A 23,434-nucleotide genomic window follows, 5' to 3' on the forward strand; every position below is an offset into this window, starting at 1 on the left:
GTCAACACATACAGGGGTGAAAAAGCATGCATGCGAAGATTGTGGTGCTAGGTTTACACGGTCTGCTACTTTGAGGGAACATATGTTAATTCATACAGGAGTGAAAAATTATGCATGTTTGGAGTGTGATGCAAGGTCCACACGGTCTAGTACATTGAGGAACCACATGTTAACACATACAGGGGTGAAAAAGCATGCATGTACAGAGTGTGATGCAAGGTTCAAAAGGTCTTATAATTTGAAGCAACACATGTTAACACATACAGGGGTGAGAAAGTAATACCAGGTTCGCGCGTTCTAGAAATTTGAAGCAACACTTGTTTACACATACAGGGGAGAGAAAGTAAACATGTACAGAATGTGATGCTAGGTTCAAACTGTGGACTCATTTGAAGGAACACATGTTAACACATACAGGAGTGAAAAAGTGAAAAACTGTAATTTATTGCAATTGATCTATTTGAATAACATGTGCATCTCATGCGTGATTGTTTTTTTTTAGAATTGTAATGCATAATTATGTCACGATTTCTGTTGTTTTAATTGAGAGTAATTGATTTATGACCCCCCGCGGGTTAGGGGGAGTCTACCCGATGCTACCCAGCATGTCATAAGAGGCGAATAATGGTTCTGTTTCTCCTTTTACCCTTGTTAAGTGTTTCTTGTATAGAATATAGTCAATGTTTGGCGGGGATATAGCTCAGTTGGTAGCGCGCTGGATTTGTATTCAGTTGGCCGCTGTCAGCGTGAGTTCGATCCCAGGTTCGGCGGAAATTTATTTCACAGAGTCAACTTTGTGTGCAGACTCTCTTCGGTGTCCGTACCTCCCCCCGTGTACACTACATTGGGTGTGCACGTTAAAGATCCCACGATTGACAAAAGGGTCTTTCCTGGCAAAATTGCTCAGGCACAGTTAATAATTGTCTACCTATACCCGTGTGACTTGGAATAATAGGCCGTGAAAGGTAAATATGCGCCGAAATGGCTGCAATCTACTGGCCGTATAAAATTTCATCTCACACGGCATCACTGCAGAGCGCCTAGAACTGTACCCACGGAATATGCGCGATATAAGACTCATCAATTGTATTGATTGATTAAATATAGTCAATGTTTGTAAAGATTTTAGTCAAGCAGTATGTAAGAAATGTTAAGTCCTTTGTACTGGAAACTTGCATTCTCCCAGTAAGGTCATATATTGTACTACGTTGCAAGCCCCTGGAGCAATTTTTTGATTAGTGCTTTTGTGAACAAGAAACAATTAACAAGTGGCTCTATCCCATCTCCCCCCTTTCCCCTATCCCATCTCCCCCGTTTCCCCGATCCCATCTCCTCCTTTCCCCGATCCCATCTCCCCCTTTCCCCGTCGCGATATAACCTTGAATGGTTGAAAACGACGTTAAACACCAAATAAAGAAAGAAAGAAAGAAATTGATTTATGTTGTTGTTGTTGTTGTTGTTGTTCCTAAGCTATAGGTGTATGAGTGAAGCCTGCCAGATAGCTGAAAGGTTGTATATTATCCGCCTCCACCCAGACCCCCCCTCTCCCTCTCCAAGACGCTGGTCCTGAGCACCGGAGCACCCCAGGGGTGCGTCCTCTCACCGCTGCTCTACTGCCTCTTCACCAACGACTGCGTCGCCTCTCATGACTCAGTTCAGCTGGTGAAGTTCGCTGACGACACCACAGCCGAAGGTCTCATCACCGGCGGTGATGAGACCGTGTACCGCCAGGAGGTCGACTGTCTTGTGTCGTGGTGCGACAACAACAATCTCCTGCTGAACGCCACCAAGACCAAGGAGATGGTGGTGGACTTTCGCAGGAAAAAAGGCCCTGTGGCTCCACGGATCATCAACAGCGATCCTATCGAGATGGTGGACTTTTTCAAGTTCTTGGGCACCACCATCTCCAACGACCTGTGCTGGGATGATAACGTTGACGCCATCGTCAAGCGAGCGCGGCAACGCCTCTACTTCTTGCGCCAGCTCAAGAAGTTCCGCCTCAGCCAGGTCATCCTGGTCCAGTTCTACAGGGCCGTGGTGGAGAGCATCTTGACATTCTCCATCACAGTGTGGTACTGCAACACCTCCCAGCTGCTCAAGAACAAGCTGGAGCGTGTGGTGCTCACGGCTAGCAGGATCGTCGGCTGTGAGCTGCCCTCCCTAGCATCCCTCTATGCCAAGCGCATGCTGTCCAGAGCCCAGAAAATTGTGGCTGACGAGTCCCACCCTGGCCATCCCCTCTTCGAGCGCCTGCCCTCAGGTCGTCGATTCCGATCCCTGGGGGCACGCACTCGACGTCTCCAGACCTCTTTCTTCCCCCAAGCTGTTTCCTCCCTTAACGCATCCCATCCCTCAGTTGGGCAGCTCCGCAGTCGGTGATCCTGCTGGCGGTGAGCTCACCACATCCTGTGACTCAGTGTTAGGTGGTGGTGGTGAGGAGGGGGGGGGGGGGGGTTTGAGTGGGACTTTGATGTGTGATTTTTTTTGATTTTTTTTAGCTGCATTATTTTAGTTATTCATGAGTGGGTGGGTGGAGGGGATGGGCTAGTTCTAACTATGCATTAGATTATAAAATTGTATTCTGTGTAGACCCTTCCACCAGCATCTTAAGACCACTCTTTGTACATTTTCTTTTAATAGATGATTGTCATTTGTTTTACCTCATGTCTGCCCTGCGTGTGATGGTGTGATCGTGACTGCTGTAGTGTGGGCGTGTGTGTGTTGGTGTGTATGTCAGTGTGTCAGTGCAGTATGTGTGGGCGTGTGTGTGTGTGTGTCAGTGTGTGTGTGGGTGTGGGTGTGTGCGTGATTTTACCAACACTACGCTAAATTCCTTGTGCTTTAAATGTTTTTTAATGTCACTTGGCTCAATAAATACTGTATTCTGTATTCTGTATTCTGTATTCCCTATTGTCTTATTAACCAGTGAAATCTTGTTGCTTTAATTTGTTCTGGTTACTAGGATCTCGATTGGATGTGTTCAATGTTTTTTGCATTCCAAGTAAAATTTGGATTGTGCTTGTCCATATCGAGTTTAAAAGAGAACATTGTGAGACATGGGAGAGAGTGGACGTGTGTTGTTTAGATAGTGAATAGTGGGAGATATAGTGGTCTCCGCACAACAAACAAAATAAAGTTCAAACAACAAAATGTAGTTCAATGTGTAATGTTGTGGCCATGGCCACCTGTCGGGTATGAGGCGAAGTAGAGGAGGGAAGATAAAAACAGCAATAAAGATCACCATGCCAGTGGCTGCTGCTGTTGTGTAGTCTTTGCAGACTGGATGGAGAGAAATACTTTATGTTTTGTGTTTGTGTGTGTGTGTCCAAGGTCATAGTCTTAATCTCTCTCTCTCTCTCTCCCTCTCTCTCTCTCTTAGATTATTACTCATTCAGATATACCGTAAACTACCTTGTATACGCCTATGCACCACTTTTTCCCAAATGTTGGCGGTGGGCGTTTACTAGGTAGCCTACTATACCATTTGCAGGAGCGGTTCCTTTGCTAGAATAACGATATTTTCGTCACTTGGCATGGGGGTGTTCAAAGGATGCGTTATTGCACAAAACGTCAATCAATCAATCAATATGAGGCTTATATCGCGCGAATTCCGTGGGTACAGTTCTAAGCGAAGGGATTTTTTTAAATTTGTTATATTATTTTTTATGCAATTTATATCGCGCACATTATTCAAGGCGCAGGGATTTATTTATGACGTGTGAGATGAAATTTTTTACACAATACATCACGCATTCACATCGGCCAGCAGATCGCAGCCATTTCGGCGCATATCCTACTTTTCACGGCCTATTATTCCAAGTCACACGGGTATTTGGTGGATATTTTTAGCTATGCCTATACAATTTTGCCAGGAAAGACCCTTTTGTCAATCGTGGGATCTTTAACGTGCACACCCGAATGTAGTGTACACGAATGGACCTCGGGTTTTCGTCTCATCCGAAAGACTAGCACTTGAACCCACCACCTAGGTTAGGAAAGGGGGGGGGGGGGGGGGGGGGGGAGAAAATAGCGGCCTGACCGGCCAGGGTCGAACACGCAACCTCAGTCTCGATTCCGAGCGCAAGTGCGTTACCACTCGGCCACCCAGTCAAAGAAAGACTAGAAAGAAAGAAAGCAAGAAAGAAAGAAAGACCAGAAAGAAAGAAAGACCAGAAAGAAAGAATGAGAAAGAAAACAAGTCGCGTAAGGCGAAAATACAACATTTAGTCAAGTAGCTGTCGAACTCACAGAATGAAACTGAACGCAATGCAACGCAGCAAGACCTACTCGTAGCATCGTCAGTCCACCGCGCACGGCAAAGGCAGTGAAATTGACATGAAGAGCGGGGTAGTACTTGCGCTGAGAAGGATAGCACGCTTTTCTGTACCTCTCTTCGTTTTAACTTTCTGAGCGTGTTTTTGATCTATATGTTTTTGGAATCAGGAACCGACAAGGAATAAGATGAAAGTGTTTTTAAATTGATTTGGACAATTTAATTTTGATAATAATTTTTATATATTTAATTTTCAGAGCTTGTTTTTAATCCAAATATAACATATTTATATGTTTTTGGAATCAGCAAATGATGGAGAATAAGATGAACGTAAATTTGAATCGTTTTATATAAAAAAAATTTTTTTTTACAATTTTCCGATTTTTAATGACCAAAGTCATTAATTAATTTTTAAGCCACCAAGCTGAAATGCAATACCGAAGTCCGGGCTTCGTCGAAGATTACTTGACCAAAATTTCAACCAATTTGGTTGAAAAATGAGAGCGTGACAGTGCCGCCTCAACTTTCACGAAAAGCCGGATATGACGTCATCAAAGACATTTATAAAAAAATAAAAAATTAAAACGTTCGGGGATATCAATCCCAGGAACTCTCATGTCAAATTTCATAAAGATCGGTCCAGTAGTTTGGTCTGAATCGCTCGGCTACACACACAAACGTTCCCCTCTGTCTGTCTGTCTGTCTCTCTGTCTGTCTGTCTCTCTCTCTCTCTCTCTCTTTCTCTCTCTCTCTCACACACACATGCACACGCACACACACACACACACACACACAGGAACTTGCAAGCAAACCACAAAGGAAAACGTGTTGCTTCATTGTCTGTTAACAAATGTATAACTTCAAAAGATAATGCAAACTGGAAAAGATTAATCCAGATCTGCAGTTGCACTGATTCAAGCAATCAAATTCGAGGGACAATCTCTTGAAACAAATATCGTGATCAAAAACCGGTCTTTTCAACCTCAGGGCCCGTATGCATGAACTAGAAGTAAGAAACACTGGAAGTAGAGGCCTCTTTTCGAAGTGGGAACTCCCGAAGTCAACTTTCTAACTGTTCACAATGCATGAACTGACTTGAACGCCAAAGTAGTGACAGCGAGAGTATTAAGGTCAAGGTCGGGGAAATTGGGGGAATCCCTACTAATACGCATGCGCACGTTTCTATCAACATGGCAGTCAACGAAAATGGCAAGGCACGTGTGCCGCTCAAAAAGAAAGTAGACACGGAGGGGCGTTCTGCGCCTTTTTCAGATGGTGAAATTGCTGTACTCTTGACAGAAGTGTTTTACGAAAGAACGGTTATTCTGTCCAAATTTCAGAACAGTCTAACTGTTAAACATAAAGACGCTGTCTGGTCCAAAATTGCCAAAGAAGTGTCGCTCTCTCTCTCTCTTACGACACACGCACACACAGACAAACGTACACTCATGCACATACTGACACTATGACACAAGTGACGCTGACGGCACACATAAACACACACACACACCACACACTGCGGCACACACACACGCGCGCGCTCGCGCGCACACCGTACACACACGGCACACACACGCACCCATACACGCACGCACACAGTCACAAACAAATAACCACACACTCACTCTCTCTCACTTTCTCTCATTCTCTCTCAATCTACACTCATACACACACTGAAACTATGATGACACAAGTGACACGTCACACACACACACACACACACACACACCCACACACACACACACACACACACACACACACACACATACTCACCGTAGTGACACACATATACACACGCGCGTACAGTTGAAAGTCAAGACATGATATGATTTTTTCAAAGCATAGGAAGGTTTCTTTTGCAAATGAATAAAAATAACACAGAGGCAAAACCCGGTTTTTGCAGCCGGAATGCAATTGCGGAGGCTTAAAAAGGAAAAGATTAATAAAAAAAATATATAGCTCTCGGCGGAACTTGAACCCGGAGCGAATGAACGAGAGTCCGGAACCGTTACCACTGCACTATGTTACTCGTGTAGAATAGAGGCATGATGAAAAAAGGCATTCTGAGTTATTCAGTCGTGCTGGTTTGAAAGCTCGCCACCTTCGCCGAATGACTCGAGCACGTTTTTTTCGGTCAGTAACTGATCGAACTGTCGCTTTTGAGTCACTCTGTTTTAAGCATTTCACCTAAATTAAACAAGAATGTCACAGTCCGTGTCTATGGTGCAAGGTAGGAGACCGTCTCATTGTAGCCAAGTTACGACAGTTGCTCGATTGACGCATTTCACGTCTTCGATATTGTGTCTGAGATCATTTCCCAATGAGCTGCCTTTAAAAACGGAATGTCCTGCAATTGTAGTATGCGCTGGAGGTTTCTTTTGGATGGGTAAGGACCCTTGAGATGCGATATCGTCGTATAATTATGTCAAGCGAGAGGCACTTGACATTGGAAGTGGGAACTTCGAAAGCAAAGTTGCCAGCTACTCGGTATGCACGAGCTAAATTGAACGCCGAAGTAGTGGCTTCGAGAGTTCTGAGGTCAAGGTCGAGAAAATTGGGGGAATCCCAATTAGTGCGCATGCGTTTGTAAACGGTAGGCTTGGTGACCAGAAGAAACAAATCTCATCGCGAGTTCGTAAATGGGCAAACGTTGATCGCGCTGTAGCTTTTACTATAATTGTTGTTTTTAACTGGTTGAACGAAAGCTGTGATGATTGTCCTTAAATAGAATGACTGTCTATAATAATGATTTCGTTGACCAGAATGTTGGGGACAATAAAAAAAGGTTGTTTTTGTGGTAGCGAAGTCGGTTAACTTAAAACTCTTATTGTTGTGTTTTTTTAATGATTGTGTATCGGTAAAACTGCTGGACAAAAATAGTTTGGTCAAAGCGAATGTTTGTGTTACTGGTAAATTTAAAAAGGCAGAACTCCATTTTTTAGGAATCAAGATATAAGGTGTAGTGAAAAGAAGATAAGTTCAGCGAATTTCATATTATTTGAGAAAATGTGTGTCCGAATTTCTAAAACAGAAAAATTGTTGTACTTAGGTGTTTGTAAATTACGTTTGTCCTCGTTAATTGTGAAGAGGATGTATGTTTATATAAAGTTCAAAGTCAAGATTGGATTTTTGTAGCCTACGTGCGTGTGTGCATGTGTATTAGACATAATACATAGACATAGAACACTTTATTATCTCAATTACGATAAACTCGGGTGTGGTGAATCACAATAAACAGCATAAAACGTAAGAACATGAATAAAATATCAAGGCGCAAATATAGTCAGCTCATCATAGTGTGGGGAGTGGGTACACACACACACATACACACACACATACACACACACACACACACACACACACCGTCGAACACACACATAACGTCGAACACACACACACACACACACACACACACACACACACACACACACACACACACACACACCGTCGAACACACACACACCGTCGAACACACACATAACATCGAAAACACACACACACACACAAACACACACACAAACACACACACAAACACACAAACACACTCACACAAACACACACACAAACACACACACACACACACACACACACACACACACACACACGGCACGCGCGAACACGCAAACAAACGTATGAAGGAACAGACGCACAATTATACCCGCACGCACGCACACACAGGCAGACAGGCACTCGCACAAATACATACACACACACACACACACATACACACACACACACACACACACACACACACACACACACACAGATAAAGCAATGACAAAAAAAAAAGCAGAAACTTACACTTCAACACTCGAACACACACACACACACACACACACACACACACACACGCACACACACACACGCACGCACGCACACAAACACACACACACACACACTCACACAACGACGCCCATTTTCATAGAAACACAGTAACCCCCTCGTATAAGCGGGAATGAAAGAGTGGTGGCCAATGACCCAGAACAAACAAAAGTCAAAGCTGGCAACTCAGGTTTGTATTCAGGGAAATTTGCACGAAATGCATGCAGAAGATACGACTTTTCCCTCTATTTTCTCTCTTTGGGAGCGTCAGCTCGGTTTGACATGAAAAACTGAAGAAAAGCCCTGCCTTTTTGCACTGAGAAACTGTGGAAGTAGCGTGTTTACTACTGGGTCTGGCTGTAGTACATTTACCCTCATTTACTTCCTCGTTAGCTTCCAAAGTAAACTCTTTTTTCGTCCCATGCATGCGAAAGTGAGGATGTACTTCCGATGTCACTCAAAACTTTAGAAGTAGTCGCAAAATACCCTGAGTTACTTCCTCGCTTTGCTTCGAGGTAAACCCTTTTTCCGGCCCATGCATACGAAAGTGAGGCAAGTACTTCCGATGTCACTCAAAACTTCGGGAGTTGTCGCGAACTTCCCCCATAAGCATACGGGCCCAGAAGAACTTTGAGAACTTCAACTCTCTTTTATTACTAAGCTGCACTGCGGTGAGAGTATCAATAATGGGTATGCCTTTATAACAGCATCTTGGCATTATATACCACTCGGATGAATACTCTGTACCGCATGCGGAAGTTTACACACACTAAAAACAAATGTTTCAATTTGTTTTCGTGAAATTATTAATCAAGAAGTGTGTGTGTGTGTGTGTGTGTGTGTGTGTGGGGGGGGGGGGGGTGGGTTATTAGGCCGCTCTATACACCGCTTTCGGCCCAAAGTAGGGGGGTAGGAGTTTACATAACTCGATACTGGGCGTATACAAGGTAGTTTACGGTACTACACAACACAAGAACTAATATATATACTGAAGTTGAATTCGTTATATGAAAATGAGAAGTAGACTAGAAGAAGGAAGGAAGGGTCCAGTAAGGATATGGAATGCCAGGTGAGAAAAGAGTGGGAATCAACACTGCTGGCTATGGTCTTTGGAGTCGCTTTTTCTGAAGGTCATTTACTTTACTTTATTTGGTGTTTAACGTCGTTTTCAACCACGAAGGTTATATCGCGACGAGGGAAAGGGGGAAGATGGGATAGGGGAAAGGGGGGAGATGGGATAGAGCCACTTGTTAAGTGTTTCTTGTTCACAAAAGCACTAATCAAAAAATTGCTCCAGGGGCTTGCAACGTAGTACAATATATGACCTTACTGGGAGAATGCAAGTTTCCAGTACAAAGGACTAAACATTTCTTACATACTGCTTGACTAAAATCTTTACAAACATTGACTATATTCTATACAAGAACCACTTAACAAGGGTAAAAGGAGGAACAGAATCCGTTAGTCGCCTCTTACGACATGCGGGGTGCAGAGAAATAAGGATGTGAAAAAGAAGACTTTTTGTAAGTGAAATAAAAGTGATGGATCCAGTCAGGTAGAAACACAGGAGCTTGTATTAAATCGCCGGTCGATCATTATTTACAGTCCACTACTACGACATACTACTAGTACTATATACTAGTAGTATATAGTACTAGTAGTATGTCGTAGTAGTGGACTGTAAATAATGATCGACCGGCGATTTGATACAAGCTCCTGTGCGTAGAAATAAGACAAGAAAAGAATTGGAAAACTGCAGGGAATAGTAGGGAGAGTTTTCTTGGAAGGAAATATAGGTGAAAGGACTGGTAAGGCAGAAATAAGATTAAAGAAGAGAAGTAAAGGGGTGGGGTAGCTTGGTGAAAACACTCCTGCCGCGTGAAGGCGACCCCATGGGAGCCTGAAGGTCATTACTTTTCCGGTGCTGGACGAGGGATACCACAGGCACCTGGTATTAACATCTTAGGGACTGTTTGATTCTAATACAAAACAGTACGTCTGTGAGTGTATGAAGAGTGAGGCATGGCTAACGGGAAAATACTCTCTTCAAAGAAAGTTAAGGATCGGTTGAAAAAACGGATCTGATTATACAAAATTGCCAAAAAATTAAACATCGACATAATAATTAAAAGATTAATGTGTTTGAATTAACAAATGAACAATGAGTCTTGACCTATACTTTTTTTGGCAGGCAGAGTTATTTCCCTTTGTAGTGGGACTTCTCAAAAGCTTCTGCATTTTGGAAGAAAAAGGGTGTTTTTTATAGCCCCATGAAATTTGCGGAACGCATGCCAGGGCAAAAGGTTGTGATGCACGTGCTACAACAGGGTCCTGGCTATGACCATCGCTCACAAGCTTGTGTTTAAAGGTTGACACGCTGACACAATTATGCACAGTATCAACATGCCCCAACGAAGAAAACTAAGCGATTTGGATAGGGGAAGGGCAATAGGATGGCTACAAGACGGTGTTCCTGCCAGGCAAGTGGACCAGAGGCTTGGAGTGGCTCCCTATGTCATCATCAGACTAAAACAGAGATTCCACGCAACTAGAAGAGTGCAGGAGCGACAACGTTCTGGTCGGCCCAGAGTCACCATACAAAGAGATGATCGCTTCATTCAGAGGCAGGCCATGCAACAAAAAATAGCTACGGCAAACAACATTAAGCAACGCCTACAAGCTACCACCAACACTGTTGTTAGTGGTCAGACGATCCGAAACCGCTTACACAACTCAGTTTGGCTTGCATGCAAGGCGTCCAGTCCGACTGAGGAACAACCCTGACTGCTAATCACCGAGCAGCTCGCCGAGCCTGGTGCACTCAACATGTGTGGTGGCAACGTCAGCAGTGGGCTCAGGTGTTGTTTACAGATGAGTCCCGCTTTTGCTTGGAATCTGCTGATGGTCGCATCCGAGTGTGGAGGCGTCGCGGAGAGCGCCGGCTTCGCAGAAGGTGCTGTTCTGGACAGCGTTTTGGCGGATCCTCTGTGATGGTCAGGGGAGGGATCAGCACACGTCTAAGGACACCTCTGTACCATGTAGTGGGCAACTTGACCGGTGTCCGCTACCAGAATGAGATCCTGCAACCCCTGGTCGTTCGAATCCAGCCCTCCAAGCGATCGGCCCTCGTGCGATTCTTCAGGATGACAACGCACCTCCCCATCGCTCTGCAGCTGTAAACACCTTCATCCAGCAGGCCAGGGTCAACAGGATGCTGTGGCCAGCCAACAGCCCGGACCTGAACCCAATCGAGCACATGTTGGACGAGCTTTGTCGTCGGGTACAGCAACATCACCCTCCTCCTGCCAATCTGGGTCAACTGCTGCAATGGCTCCAGCAGGAGTGGAATGTAGTTCCCAGAGCATGCATATATGCAACCTGATCAAATCCATGCGTCAACGATGTGTTGAATGCCTGGCACACAACGGAGGGCACACGCGTTATTGACACTGATTCACATTGTTGTGAATTCCATTTTCGAGGGTTGTCACGTTTGACACACTCTAGCTAAATTGTCGCTGCCGCGTTCGATCTTTGCTTAGTTTGTCATTACTCTTTGGTTGTTCAATAATATAATGTTAAAAAAATGAAAGAATTCGGTCTTGTCTGTTTTGTGTGGTGTGCTTGTAAAAAAGTGATCCTTAACTTTTTTTGAAGAGTGTATGCACGACAACACCACTGGGATCTGTGTCTTCTAGGAGCTGAGTTACTGCCCTTGTTTTCTGGTCTGGCACTGTCTTTTTTGGGGGGGGGGGGGGGGGGGGGGGGTGAGGAGGACTGACTCACGATCTGTGTGTCAGTGCCAGCGTCCGGTCGCCTACTGATTTGTTGCATAGGCCTAAAAAGGCGACTTGACTGAGAAAAAGCGAATTGATTCCTATGCAGCACACGGCTGATCTGCTGAGTAATATCAGTGAGTCATAACGTTTCTGCATATGTCACGCCCTGGATCGTGGAACGCCTAGTTGTGTCCACCTCAGGTGCTACACACGATTATGTCCCCCGCAAGACCAACCACATGGTATGTAGGTGTCTCCAAATTAATGCCTTAAAATAGAAGATAACCAGACTTTCTTGTATTGAAGTTTATATTGTAACCGGAGCCCTAGAGAGGGTCCGTATCCTCATTAATTGTTCTCAGGGGGAGGCTGAAGATGGCCGAGGAGAGCAACTATTTTTCTTACCTTTACTCTAGCCCTATGTAATGTAGCTGCACAATCAGTCTAGTCTATGCCTCGCGTTGTGTTCAATACATGTGCCTACAATACTAGCCGACCTCGGTATGAGTAATATCGGCGAGTCATAACGTTTCTACATAATATGTCACGCCCTGGATCGTGGAACGCCTAGTTGTGTCCACCTCAGGCGCTACACACGATTATGTCCCCAGCAAGACCAACCACATGGTATGTAGATGTCTCCAAATTAATGCCTTAAAATAGAAGATAACCAGACTTTCTTGTATTGAAGTTTATATCATACTGACCGATACTTTTTTTGGCATTGGATCAGCCAGTTTTCTTACCATTTATACTATCGTGTACTATATACGAGAAGACATTTCACCAAGACAGGTCAGAAATACTGTTCCCCACGTTAAAAATGATAACATAACACAAAGCACGGTCAACAGAAGGATCTTCTTGCTTGTCAAAGTCTAACTACTTGTAGATACTGCGCGCTTTCCATTTTTAAGTTTCAGCTTAGCTTAGTCAAAGAAACTACAATGGGAAGAAGGATAACTTCCTCATTGGGCATGCTTAGAAATGAGAATGGCTAAATACGAGTTATTCCCCTTTTCTACATGCTGACCAGGCTGTCTCCTGCTTTGTCATGACTAGTACAGTCGATCTTTCTCATGCTGTGACTTGCTTTATTTTCACATTTTCGGTATTTAAAACAGCAAACACACACACACACACACACACACACATGCACTGAAGAAGTTTCCATTCTGATTCGGTTATTTTATTTGGTGCTATATGTTTGCTTCACATTGTTTCTTTTACATTGCTTTAGGTATCCCAATTCGCTAAACACATCCATAATGCATGCATGGCTCATTCGAAAGAGGGCAACTGAATAACTGATGCCCAATAGCAATAAATACTGAACAACTGAACAATAAATAGCAATAAATGATGACAGCGCCAAGTTTTTAAGTACAAAGTGAAATCATGTGACTGGACAAAGGCACAATTACAAAATACAAATAAAAAAATCGAGGCTCATTTTAAATTAAGTTCTCAGCTCATGGGGAAGCATAAGGTGACCCTAGAAACCGAAATTAGGAGACCTCCCGCCCCCAGGGCAGACTACAAAAAAAAAAGGGGGGGGGGGGGGGGGGCTAATTTGTGAAAAAGTATAAAAGGAATCGAAAACTGTATACATGTATTTAGTTAATACCCCAAAAATTGTATAGTATATACAATGTCAGACCCTAAAGAAAGTTTGTTAGTCTTTGCTTAGGCAAAACAAAGCAAAATAGCCTGTTTACGGTATCCCGACCAACCCTATTTTTCTAGACCAACCCTAGACTTTTTTTTTGGCATTTGGAAAAAAAGAAAAAGAAAAAAAATCAATTTTGTTCCTGTTTTTTTGCAAAATAATTTAAAAAGATGGTTATAATTTTTTTTAAGAAAAGCCGACCTACCGACCCTCTTTTTGTGTGCCTATGTTACTGTAAACAGACTAAAAGGTACATCAGAAACAACACACCAGGGAGGGTCCAAAATTGTATCAAAATATAGATGGTAGGGAATTCAAAATAAAAAAGACAATAGACAAAACATGTACTTCGGGTCATAGAGCCTTCTTTAATTTTTGACTCATTAAGTCCATGCTCCGAGAGTCCTTTTTTTAATTTTTAATTGCCTACCATCTATTTTTTTTTATACAATTTTGGACCCTCTTTGTACGGAGAGAGTTGGCAATTGTTAATCACATTCTCTCATCTCATTGACTCTCCTTCAGCTCCTTGGTAACATGCGTTCCCGTCTCTGCCAGGATTGGACACAGCAGCAGATAACCGGTAAATATGTAACAGGCATAAATGGCAAAATAGCTCGCCTCGCCTGATAATATATGAGACAACTGTTCTACTACAAAGTCTTTCTTGGGAGGCTTGGCTAATTTACTCGCTCGTTTTACACGGGGTTCCATCGTTTTCTTTTCTAATCGGAAAACCTTGCTCCTCAGTTTGTTGACCTTCTGCCAAAGTTCCGCTTCACGAGGGGATGGGGAAGATGACGACTTTGATGCTTTACATCCTATGTCCTCCAGGATCGCCTGAATGTCATCTAAAAAAGAAAACACACATAAAATAACATAACCATAACAAGTTACAACCTGGAAGAAATTAAAACACGTGCAATTAAATCACAAAATGAAAATAAACAATAGCGTAGGAAGGCAGGCCAGAAATGAAGTGTATTAGCAACTATGGATACGATGTGGAACAATGATGGAATTGACCTTGTTTGGTACTGAATGGGTGAGGCCATTAGAACTGTACCCACGGAATATGCGCTATATAAGCTTCATATTGATTGATTGATTGATTGATTGATTAGGACAACAGTACCAGGTAAACTCCTCACACACCATGCCTCTTTCTTTCTTTCTTTATTTGGTGTTTAACGTCGTTTTCAACCACGAAGCTTATATCGCGACGGGGAAAGGGGGGGGAGATGGGAATAGAGCCACTTAATTGTTTCTTGTTACACCATGCCTCTAACAGGATATGTTTCCCATCTTTACGTGTTGGAACTACAGGTACAATTTCATCCATCCATGCATCCGCCCTATACAGCTTCTCCTTCTTCTTCTTCTTCTGCGCTCGTGGGCTGAAACTCCCACGTGCACTCATTTTTTTTGCACAAGTGGAATTTTACGTGTATGATCGTTTTTACCCCGCCATTTAGGCAGCCATACGCCGCTTTCGGAGGAAGCGTGCGGGGTATTTTTGTGTTTCTAAAACCCACCGAACTCTGACATGGATTACACTTACAGGATCTTTTTCGTGCGTACTTGGTCTTGTGCTTGCGTGTACACATGAAGGGGGATAAGTCACTAGCAGGTCTGCACATAAGTTGACCTGGGAGATCGGAAACATCTCCACACTTAACCCACCAGGCGGCCGCGACCGGGATTCGAACCCTCGACCTTCCGAGTTAATAGACCGACGTCTTACCACCCCGCCACAGCGCCCGTCACCCTATACAGCAATTATCAACTATGTAATGGATGGGTTTAAACATTTTTTGATGTCAGGGTGTTCTTCATGGTTAAAAATCTCTTACCTGGTTGAACAATTTGTGCATCAGGCGACAGGTCGGTGCTGGCTTCATTTGTAGCTACCCTTTGCGATGGTGGCTTCCTCCCACTAGCAACCTGCAAATGCACAGCTCTTTAACTGACAAACTCACAACCAACACCCAGTCACAATGAAACAATTCTCCCAATTTCATGGCATTGGTCTTAGGCCACACAAAAAAAGTGTATGTTTCTCGTAAGGCAAAACAAAAAATAATCTGTTTACAGTATCCGGACCGACCCTATTTTTTTCCCACCGGCCCTAGACTTTTTTGGGGCATTAAAAAATGAAATTAAAATATTCAGATGGCTAAAATACAAAAATAAAAAGCCGACCTACCGACGCTATTTTTGGGGGGCCTATGTTACCTTAAACAGACTTTTTTTGTGGCCTAACATGACTAAAGGTGGAGATTTTTTTTCTAAACTTTTTTTTTTTAAACCATCTTTTTAACTTATTTTGTTGAAAAACAGGAAAACAATTGATTTTCGAATACCCCTTTTATTTTTGAAAATGCAAAATAAAAGTCTAGGGTCGTCGGGAAAACATAGGTAGGGTCAGGTGACCAGAAACATACAACTTTTTTGTTGTTGACGCCGACCCTATACTTTTTTTGCCATTTGGGGCTGTTTTTTTGCAAAATAAGTTCATCATATCATCATAATCAAGACGTCGATCCAAAATAAGTAACTTTTTTTTGTTGGCCTTATCATTTTTTTGCGCTAAATGCAAACAGGCATTATTTGATGGGAACAATGCTGTTTTTTTCCAATTCTTACATCAGCCTCAAACTTGTCATTACTCAACCTGCATTTAATAGTGTGCTTCATTGGTTTGCAAAAACCTAAAACCAATAAATAAATAACCTTCGGTGGTGGATTGGGCACTGCAAACAATGTCGGGACAGCATTCCACACAAGTGATCCTCTCTGCAGGATTGTTTTACTGGTTGGCCTCAAAGTGATCAGTACAAAGCTTGAGACCTTGAACATCAGCTGGCTGCAGCTTTTCAAAGTCCTCTCGCCTTGTGAATTGCATCCATATTCTGCACCTAGTTTGAAAATAAAAACAACAATAGGAAAGACAAAAAATAAATCAGATCTTCAGTCTAAATCTAACGCTCTGCCTGAACGCAAAACGGATGAGTGATGTACCTTTGTACTGTAGTTTTCCCGTAAGCAAGGTTTGATAAAGATTTCGGCAAATATGCCCACGGGTAGTTTGTCATCAAGTGTAAACTGTTGTTTTGTACTGACTGCTGACTCACACTCACAGTCATGCACACACAGGTACACACGCAGACACACGCGTACATAGTACAGCTAGTACAGAAATCTCAGGATGAACCGATCCATGCTATGTTTGTAATATTTCATTTGCATATTAGTTCTATAAATACTGTAGTATCATAGCAGACAAAAATGCCCAGAGACAGTTGGCTTATCTGAGTGAGTTGACTCGAGCCATTGCATTCTCATTCTGAAGAAGGTAAACCTGATGAAATAATCACTGCACAACCCACCTTTTTTCTTCTTTAGGGAACTTGTGGAAAGTTTTCCCGAAGCAGCTCTGTTTGTAACGGGCGTTCTTGCAACAAAAAGCCGAGCACAATTTACCACCACCTCGCACGCGATCGGTACCTACGCGATCCGCCATTTTGTTTTCGCCGTCAGCATGTGACTAGGGACGATAACCCACAAACACTTTTTCGCATTTTCTTCGCAAGTTCCACGTCTTCCTTATGTACAGTGTTTGGCTCAGTTTAGACTCACGATGGGTACAAAGATCAACAGTGAAATTTGACGGGGTAAGATCCCCCGCAGCTTGGCCGAAAATGCGGGGGACCTTATCTGGTGTCTGCGGGGGAGCTTACCCACTGAGAATCGAGTACCACAAAATAACGCTAGATTAGAGCAGCTTATCCGCGATGCTAGTGCCCCAAAACGCGCATACAAGTCTGCAAGAACACCCCCCGCGGGTTAGGGGGAAGAATTTACCCGATGCTCCCCAGCATGTCGTAAGAGGCGACTGACGGATTCTGTTTCTCCTTTTACCCTTGTTAAGTGTTTCTTGTATAGAATATAGTCAATTTTTGTAAAGATTTTAGTCAAGCAGTATGTAAGAAATGTTAAGTCCTTTGTACTGGAAACTTGCATTCTCCCAGTAAGGTAATATATTGTACTACGTTGCAAGCCCCTGGAGCAAATTTTTGATTAGTGCTTTTGTGAACAAGAAACAATTGACAAGTGGCTCTATCCCATTTCCCCCCTTTCCCCGTCGCGATATAACCTTGAATGGTTGAAAACGACGTTAAACACCAAATAAAGAAAGAAAGAAAGAAGATTGAACTGTGAGTATTAGAATAGTGATCCAAAAGGTAGTTCTGGGTTAATTTGTAAGACATTGAGACCTCTCTGCGTAATTTTCACGGACTTCGGCAGAAAATCGAACGCCACTGTTAACGAGTACACAACAAGACCTAAGTACAATATAATTATGTACTTATAGCCTAGGTAATTTTGCTTCGAACTATCTATAATAAATACCGGCACGGCTGGCCTTGTGGTAAGGCGTCCGCCCCGTGATCGGGACGTCGTGGGTTCGAAGCCCGGCCGGGTCATAACTAAGACTTTAAAATTGGCAATCTAGTGGCTGCTCCGCCTGGCGTCTGGCATTATGGGGTTAGTGCTAGGACTGGTTAGTCCAGTGTCAGAATAATGTGACTGGGTGAGACACTGATGAAGCCTGTGTTGCGACTTGAGTCTGTCTTGTGTGTGGCGCACGTTAAATGTCAAAGCAGCACCGCCCTGATATGGCCCTTCGTGGTCGGCTGGGCGTTAAGCAAACAAACAAACAAATGAAACAAAATCCTTTGTTCAGCTCAGAGAGACAGAGAGTTACCAGCGCAAAAGCCGAGCGAGGAATCGCAGTCGAGGGCGACAGACCGCGGCCTTCGCTGTACTGACATAATTCGGTACCGGATTCCCTGCCCTTTCATTTTGTGCACTGCCCAACCTAAATACATACACTAGTACTCAAATACAAAAACGCAACAATGAAGTTACAGCAACACATTAGCCACTTATGTACAATACCCTGCGGATGGATACGGCAACGCACAATAAATCATGTACAATGAATATTGGACAATCTTAACACACACACACACACACACACATACACACACTCACACTCCCACACACCAGAGATATGTACAGAGATATGTCAATACACATCTATGCACACACACACACACACAGATCACTCACTGGCACACACACACACACACACACACACACACACACACACACACACACACACACACACACACACAATTGTATATATATACACTGTCCATTTTGGCATGGGCGCACACATCGGGAATGTTAATTACTTTTTGGCGGGAGACTGATGCGAACTGATAGTTTCGTTTGGCTGGCATCTTTGAGACAGTTGTGTAAAGCTTTTGACTGGTTTTTTTCGTAATCTGTCGTGACTCAAAAGTATAAATCGTTGCTTCCGCAATACTGTGACTCCTTCGCTGTATCTTGGTTTAAGGTGTTTTTGTTTATTTTGTTTGTTTTATACATTAATTTTAGTCAAGTTTTAGATAAATGTTTTAACTTCATATATATGGACTGTGAGTCAAGACGAATGTGGTGATGTGTGTGTGTGTGTGTACGCGTGTCACACAGTGTGTGTGTGTGTGTGTGTGTGTGTGTGTGTGTATATATACGGTGTGTGTGTGTGTGTGTGTGTGTGTGTGTGCGTGTGTGTGTGTGTGTGTGTGTGTGTGTGTGTGTGTGTGTGTGTGTGTGTGTGTGTGTGTGTGCGTTGTGTACCTGCATGGTATTGTCCCAAATTTGATGTTTGTGTATCTGAATGGTATTGTCCATCAGTGGCTACGGTGTTCTTGTAAATTTATTGTTACATTATTTTGCTAGAATGTGTCTTTGTATTTGATGTACAAATAGTATGATATTTTACATAGTTATTCGGTTAAGCATGGAGACCTGTGGTGTGAACAAACCGATATCAGCATTTTTAAGCGAATAAACAAATATCACAATCAAGTGTAAAATGATGTCATGTTTGTCTCTGAAACTGAAAGATTATTTGTTGTGAGTTCGTCACCCACTGAGGGGGGAAAATCTGTAAACATTCAAAAAACAACAACAGCATGACTGACTGAATCTTTTTTAATTTTTGTTTTATTCTAATGACTGAAAATGGAGGGTGGGCGTTAACTAGGTACTGTACCTGATGCGCAGAATGTGACCAAAAGGAGGGGGTGGGCGTTTCCTCGATACTGGGAGTATACAAGGTAGTTTACTGTATTATAATCATGGACTAGCATCATTCACCGCCTACAAAGTTCTTCAGCGGCAGAGGCGGAGTATAGTTCAAGCATGGCATTACTTTCCTGGCATCTAGTCGGGTTTTTTGGCAGTTTAGGGCAAAAAGACAAAAGGGAAGTTACTCTGTTCGGATTGCCACCGGAAGAAGGCTGCCTTTGCGGAACTTACATTTTTCACAGCGAGGAGGATCGAGTTCAGGTAAACCATGTTTTCAAGATGCGCGGTGCCTTTTGTTGCATGCCTGTGTGCAGATTGAGTTCAGTGAGATTCTCGATCAGCGCTCATACAGAGACTATTGAGTATACAGAGACGCTCCATACGGTGCTGAAAAGTGAGACCGGAAGCCCAGTGGCGCCACCACGCGGAAACATGGAACAATCTACTTTCTCTTTTCACAGCAGAAGTGATAATTATCGTGCTGCACAAGCATGGCCGCGCTAACGCGAAAACGCAGTGGGGCATGGTGTTCGGCCATCAATTGCTCAAACGCACCCCCCGCTCCGCTGCATCAATGCAAGACATCTGGATGACTTGTCCTACAAGTGCAGCGTAACTTACAGAAACAGAAAGGATGTTCAAATTTCCCAAAGAAGAGAGCAGGTGAGGATTGTTTCTTCAATTTTTCTCTCGTTAAATGTTGGAAAATCAGTAAAAATTGTAGCGTCGAACTGCGTGTAGATCTATTCTATGGAACAGTGAAAACACACACTGTAAGCCTACACACTACAGCCTCAAACCAGTCCAAGCTGTGCATGTTGGTACTAGTTTCACATACATGTATAAGATTTATTTCTCCGTAGCCGAAATGCTTTGTACACATAAGCTGACAACTTTCGAACAATACCTTCATTCACAGATGCCAAAAGCATAGAAAACTTGTGTAAACTTGGGTTTCTTCTTTCTATAAAACTTGGAAGGAATAAACTGGCATCGCAAATCACGAAGTGCGGGGCAACAAAGCACAAAATAAAACTCATCTTCCTTACTTTCCCTGCACAATGGGCATAACAGCATATCCGCATCGTATCTCTTTTACCGATTAACGTGCACAACTAGTTCTGTTATTCCACCTCGGAATCTTGCCATAATAAGGGAGAGAGAGACTCAGAGAGAGAGAGAGAGAGAGAGAGAGAGCTTTCTGAACAAGAAAGAAGCAACTGAAGGGAAATAAGAAATTCATCGATCGATCAAGATTCTTTAAAGTCAGTTTGGTCACAAGAATCTGGTTTAAGTTGCTGTACTTTACAGTTTTCCTTACAAGTTATATGATAACTTCTTAGCTCCGTGTAATTTACAACCCATTTCAGTTTCGATGTGCTGGGACGACACCAAATTGACTAAATGCCTTAGTTACCGATTTAACCGGGAACTATTTCGTTAAACGATTTATTCCTGACATATTTTCTCAGGCTTAACTGACCATGTTTTCAGTATGCGTTTGTATTTGATTAAAACACACAAAAATAACGACGGTTAGTTCGTGAAAAGAGACTGACTTGAATTATGTTTTCATAACTACAGCGATGCAGCGAATATTGCCTAGAAAATTTGATTTAATTTTAATCTACAACATTTTCTGCGGTGTTTTTATGGTCATTTAAAAAGGATGTTCACAAACAAACATATTTTTTCATCCAGTAGAAGTAGTAGTAGTAGTAGTAAAGCCTGCCAGATAGCTGAAAGGTTGTATATTATCCTCCTCCACCCACACCCCTCCCTCTCCCTATTGTCTTATTAACCAGTGAAATCTTGTTGCTTTAATTTGTTCTGGTTACTAGGATCTCGATTGGATGTGTTCAATGTTTTTTGCATTCCAAGTAAAATTTGTATTGTGCTTGTCCATATCGAGTTTAAAAGAGAACATTGTGAGATATGGGAGAGAGTGGACGTGTGTTGTTTAGATAGTGGATAGTGGTAGATATAGTGGTCTCCGCACAACAAACAAAATAAGTTCAAACAACAAAATGTAGTTCAATGTGTAATATTGTGGCTGTCGCCACATGTCTTTAGTCGGGTATGAGGCGAAGTAGAGGAGGGAAGATAAAAACAGCAATAAAGATCACCATGCCAGTGGCTGCTGCTGTTGTGTAGTCTTTGCAGACTGGATGGAGAGAAATACTTTATGTTTTGTGTTTGTGTGTGTGTCTTAATCTTTCTTTCTCTCTCTCTCTCTCTCTCTCTCTCTCTCTCTCTCTCTCTCTCTCTCTCTCTCTCTCTCTCTCTCTCTCTCTCTCTCTCTCTCTGTTGTCGGTGTCAGTGTGTCAACGTCGCCACTGTTATGTTCATGCTTAGATTATTACTCATTCAGATATACCGTAAACTACCTTGTATACGCCTATGCACCACTTTTTCCCAAATGTTGGGGGTGGGCGTTTACTAGGTACTATACCCTTTGCAGGAGCGGTTCCTTTGTTAGAATAACGATATTTTGGTCACTTGGCATGGAAGTGTTCAAAGGATGCGTTATTGCACAAAACGTTCCCCTCTGTCTGTCTGTCTGTCTCTCTCTCTCACTCTCTCACACACACGCGCACACACACACAGGAACTTGCAAGCAAACCACAAAGGAAAACGTGTTGCTTGATTGTCTGTTACCAAGTTTATAACTTCAAAAGATAATGCTAACTGGAAAAAGATTAATCTAGATCTGCAGTTGCACTGATTCAAGCCATCAAACTCGAGGGACAATCTCTTGAAACAAATATCGTGATCAAAAACCGGTCTTTTCAACCTCAGAAGAGCTTTGAGAACTTCAACTATCTTTTATTACTAAGCTGCACTGCGGTGATAGTATCAATAAACGGTATGCCTTTATAACAGCATCTTGGCATTATATACCCTCGGATGAATTCTCTGCACAGCTTGCGGAAGTTTACAAACACTAAAAACAAATGTTCCAATTTGTTTTCGTGGCATTATTAATCAAGAAGTGGGGTGGGTGGGCGTTTATTAGGTTAGGTAGTATGCTCTATGCACCGCTTTCGGCTCAAAGTAGGGGAGTAGGAGTTTACATAACTCGATACTGGGCGTATACAAGGTAGTTTACGGTACTACACAACACAAGAACTAATATATACTTAAGTTCAATCCGTTATATGAAAATGAGACGTAGACTAGAAAAAGGAAGGAAGGGTCCAGTAAGGATATGGAATGCCAGGTGAGAAAAGAGTGGGAATCAACACTGCTGGCTATGGTCTTTAGAGTCTTTTTTCTGAAGGTCATTACTTTTCCGGTGCTGGACGAGGGATACTGCACAGTTAACCACAGGCACCTGGTATTAACATCTTAGGGACTGTTTGATTCTAATACAAAACAGTACGTCTGTGAGTGTGTGAAGAGTGAGGCATGGCTAACGGGCAAATACACTCTTCAAAAAAAGTTAAGGATCGGTTGAAAAAACGGATCTAATTATAAAAAATTGTCAAAAAATTAAACATCGACATGATAGTTAAAAGATTAATGTGTTTGAATTAACAAATGAACAATGAGTCTTGACCTAGAATTTTGTTTGAGAGGCAGAGTTATTTCCCTTTGTGGGACTTCTCAAAAGCTTCTGCATTTTGGAAGAAAAAGGGTGTTTTTTATAGCCCCATGAAATTTGCGGAACGCATGCCAGGGCAAAAGGTTGTGATGCACGTGCTACAACAGGGTCCTGGCTATGAACAT

The 23,434-nt window shown here is 42.8% G+C and overlaps 2 long non-coding RNA genes across 2 annotated transcripts; one reads left to right on the forward strand and one right to left on the reverse strand.

Annotated features, from left to right (window-relative positions):
* Positions 1-1,104: 1,104 nt before the first annotated feature.
* On the forward strand, positions 1,105-21,841 carry LOC138965311 (uncharacterized). The gene is made up of 2 exons (XR_011455405.1): positions 1,105-1,509; positions 21,452-21,841. It is a non-coding gene; the product is annotated as an uncharacterized lncRNA (long non-coding RNA).
* On the reverse strand, positions 13,048-17,066 carry LOC138965300 (uncharacterized). Its single transcript, XR_011455401.1, has 3 exons — positions 16,277-17,066; positions 15,397-15,487; positions 13,048-14,394 (listed from the first exon to the last, which is right to left on the reverse strand). It is a non-coding gene; the product is annotated as an uncharacterized lncRNA (long non-coding RNA).
* Positions 21,842-23,434: the final 1,593 nt, after the last annotated feature.

This window comes from Littorina saxatilis, linkage group LG4 (genome assembly GCF_037325665.1).
Source record: "Littorina saxatilis isolate snail1 linkage group LG4, US_GU_Lsax_2.0, whole genome shotgun sequence".
Taxonomy (NCBI): domain Eukaryota; kingdom Metazoa; phylum Mollusca; class Gastropoda; order Littorinimorpha; family Littorinidae; genus Littorina; species Littorina saxatilis.